Source organism: Haliotis rufescens, unplaced genomic scaffold (assembly GCF_023055435.1).
Source record: "Haliotis rufescens isolate VD_foot unplaced genomic scaffold, xgHalRufe1.0.p SCAF_23, whole genome shotgun sequence".
NCBI lineage: Eukaryota > Metazoa > Mollusca > Gastropoda > Lepetellida > Haliotidae > Haliotis > Haliotis rufescens.
In genome coordinates, this window is record NW_025963924.1 from 5,566,680 (window position 1) to 5,570,715 (window position 4,036).

At 39.7% G+C, this 4,036-nt stretch overlaps 1 long non-coding RNA gene across 1 annotated transcript; it reads right to left on the reverse strand.

The window, feature by feature from the left end:
- Positions 1-289: 289 nt before the first annotated feature.
- Positions 290-3,356, reverse strand: LOC124146515. The gene is made up of 5 exons (XR_006862693.2): positions 3,219-3,356; positions 2,301-2,437; positions 1,452-1,571; positions 1,219-1,284; positions 290-397 (listed from the first exon to the last, which is right to left on the reverse strand). It is a non-coding gene; the product is annotated as an uncharacterized LOC124146515 (long non-coding RNA).
- Between the last annotated feature and the right edge of the window lie 680 nt (positions 3,357-4,036).

Here is a 4,036-nt window from a genome sequence, read left to right on the forward strand (position 1 = left end):
AATCACTGGATTGTCTGGTCCAGACTCGATTATTTACAGACCGCCGTCATGTAGCTTGAATATTGCTGAGTGCGGCGTTAAACAACAAACCAACCAACAGAACAGATACCCATGTTTCATGTTGAAAGCAAACCTGTTGATATATACATTTGGCTGAGAATGTTGTACGATCCCAGATCTTGATGGAGATGGTGAACACAATGGAATTCAGTTTCAAGCTTTACGTATTGGATCACCTGTTGTCTGCAATGACTGCTACTAAAAAGTTAATGAACAAAGCATGACAAAGTTGATTGCTATGATTTATTGAAATCATTTACGTATGAGGAAAACTATTCAGTATCATCCTCAAGGTCGTTTTCAAAGGGCGACATCAAAGCCTCTTCAATGGAAGGATCTACAAAAGAAAAACATCAAATCTTACGATCTTCCCATATTTGACATGCACTAAAGCTAACTTCCATTTGTCCATTGCTAATCACCAATCAGCTATAATTTACCCTTGCCTCACCATTTGCCCATTGCTAATCACCAATCAGCTATAATTTACCCTTGCCTCATCATTTGCCCATTGCTAATCACCAATTTGCGTAATTGGTTTCCCTAGTATCCAACTATGTTTTCTTATTACTTTTGCTTTACAGTACACTCAGCAATATTCCAGCTATATGACTGTGGTCTGTAAATAATCGAGTCGAGGCCAGACAATCCAGTGATTAATATCATGAGCATCGATCTTCACAATTGGGATCGATGACATGCATCAACCAAGTCAGCGAGCCTGACCATCCGATCCCGTTTGTCGCCTTTTACGGCAAGAGTGTGTTGCTGATAAGTTGACCTATTCTACCCCGGATCTTCACGGGTCTTCACCTGACCAACCAGCAATAATTAACCCTTGCCTCACCATTTGCCCATTGCAAATCACCAATTTGCGTAATTAAGTTTTGGTTTCCATAGTATCAAACTTTGTTTTCTTATTACTTTTGTTGTTTTTGCATGTACATATACATATGCTCCCTGCGTCCTAGAAACATTCACCTGATGGAGCATGTATAAGCTCCGAAACGTTGTGTTACTCATAACAAAGTAGACATCCACAAATTCTCTTGTGAACTCGTTGCTTGAACATATAATTTAGGATAAAGTTATGTTGAAGTCGTGACGGTTTCTACCTCATAAAACAGAATCACAGCTGTAAGATTTTCTATACCTTACCTTTAACTCACTGCCCAAGATAGTCGATGCTCCTTGAGAACTCTTCTAAACTCACGCTTGAGTCTCCTACACATAGAAAAGTTGTGACAGTCAGTCAGAATGTATATGTTCAGGATTCAGCAGAACCATATGGGGACAACGGGTCCATATTGTCCCATATTGAGAAAAGCGAAAATTATTTTAGGAATAAACATTTAATTTGAATAAATGTAATCGTATACAAAAGCTCTAACCATTTTCATCAGCGAACGAAAGGAGGTCCATGGCCGATCGTCTGTCCATTAGCGTCTCAGATTCTGATTGATCAATTGTCCCATCCTTGTTTGTATCAAGGCTATCCACATTACGTTTGCCTTGAAAGAAAATAGTAATGTTTGGAAAGATACAAAATGAAAGAACATGAATGCATTTTCGGTTATGGAAGATGAGCAATATGTCATTTTAATCAGGCGATGAATATGAATATTGAAATCAAATGGACACAAAGCTATTCTATTACTTCTTTCCATTTTATCCCCTCACCGTATGTAGCTCTTCGGGGGACTGCCTAAGATATACTTAAAAACAAGCAGCCAATAACATTCTGACTCATTCTGTAGTGCTTTATAACATGGTCACATTTTCATTCTTTGTTTACTGGAATAGACTGTTCCATTTTCATTGAAAAACAATGTTCGATTGTCTGTTTTCTCTCAACATTCTTCCAGCTATATAACGGTAGTCCTTAAATAATCGAGTGTGGACCAAACAATGCAGTGACTTACATCATGAACATCGATCCATGCCGTGACATGCAATCAAAAATCAAATACTTCCAATAAGGGAGTGAGGTCAATGTTTTATCCTACGCGCCTTTCTAAAACCACAAAGACTGAAAAACGTAACAAACATGATGAGCATCGATCCACGCATATGGGATGCCGTGACAGGCGATCAAGTTTCAACTACTTCCATGAAGGGAGTGAGGTCATATTTTAAAATTCTAAATTCCACGAAGACTGAAAAACGTAATGCATAGTTTTGGAAAATGGAATGGGTTTGTGTGTTGGTCACTTTAAAAGTCACTCATAGGCATCGCTTACCCAGGAGTATTGGTGCGACTTTCAGTGCTACACTGGCAACTCTTCTCCATCTAATTCTCCGCCGCCAGGCATCTGACTGGATCACGGCCGTGGCCACAAGCAGGAGGACAAGGCACAAGCGCATTTTGAGCTGTTTTCTATTGTGAATATAATACAAATTGTCAATGCAAGGGAGTAACCTTCCTAGATTTTCTGCCGAGAGAGATTCCACTTGGTGTCAAGGGCAAATAGCTGTGGAAATTGATGACACAAGGTGTTCCCGAAATGGTTATTAAATTGTTGAAATCGTTGAAATCTTGTGGAAACTTTCAATCACAATCTTATGAAATTGTTTAAACTGAAACTCTCTCTCACAATCCACCCGAAATGTACTCAGGAAATGTTAACATATTGTTGGCAGGAAAACAATACTGAGCCCCCAAAAGGTGTCATTACCTGATATATGTACTTCATAGATCTTGAACAATAATTATCGTTACAAAACATCAAAGCTGCCTGTACAATATATTGTCTACCAAAGGGCGACCGCCCGGAGAGCGGAAGGTCCGGGGTTCGATCCCCGGCCGCGTCATACCAAAAGACGTTTAAAGATGGTACTTGTTACCCTGTCTGGCGCTCGGCATTAAGGGGCCAAACCAAGGACTGGTCGGCTCGGAGTCAGTATACCGTGTCTGAGTGGGGTATTCAAGTTAAACTGCGGCATGGTATCTCAGTGAGCTAGCACTATAAATCGGCATCAGTCCGGACTAGTACAAGCAGCCACACACACGTACATGCACGTCTCTATATAAGTGCAATAATCTTGGACGCGACGTTAAACCCCATTTCACCTCACCTCATCAAAGGGCACCTGACATTATGTGCAAAACTCCAACTATTAAAGTAGTAAGGATAAATAATGTATGAAGCAATACTTACCAGAGGTAGACAAGTCAAACCACAGTAGTAATGATGGAGCACTCCTGGTATTTATACATTCATACCCCTGTAGATCCCGTGAACTTATTCTGTTTGGGCAAAGTGTCAGGTCCTTGACTGAGAAGCCTACAAATGTAAATATGATAATAATATATGTTTGTTCGCACTTCCTAAGTGTACTTTTACGCGAGTGTTGTTTGAAGTGTGCTTACATCTGTTGCAAGAGCACTATTGGATGGGACTTGTCTGTTTGTCAGGTGGCATTAAAGGATAACTGCATAGAGGTTTGTGATCCATTTATCAACCAGGATATACCACATTCATCCTTAATGGTACTAGTGTTTAGGGCTGTGACAAGCAGCTGATGATTAACATTTTAACATTTTCAGACTTATTGGAAGAGGGCAATTAATCGCTGAGAATACATCGTGTTAACATATGTGGGTTCCGTGTGGTGCAGGAGTAGATAGCACCTCGTGTGCACAAATAGCAGCGCCATCTGCTAGGCGAAAACTGTGTTTAATCCTTGGTTTGTAGAAACAGGTATATGTAAGTACGATTACAAATTGGACACTGCTTTGCAGAAGTTGTATTTAATCATAGTTTGATTTTTGCCCGTGTCTATATACTTTTTAACCTTTGGATTTAAGAAAATAATATTTTAGAATAAAAAACGTATTACAGTCAATTCGACACTATTCCCTGTCAGTCAGAACTCTTATGTATCAAGGAAATGTTTGTGCTGTAAAAGATGTATTACCAGCGGGTATGTAGGAAGCCATCATTCGGCTGAACGTGTGTATAGAACTACATTGCAC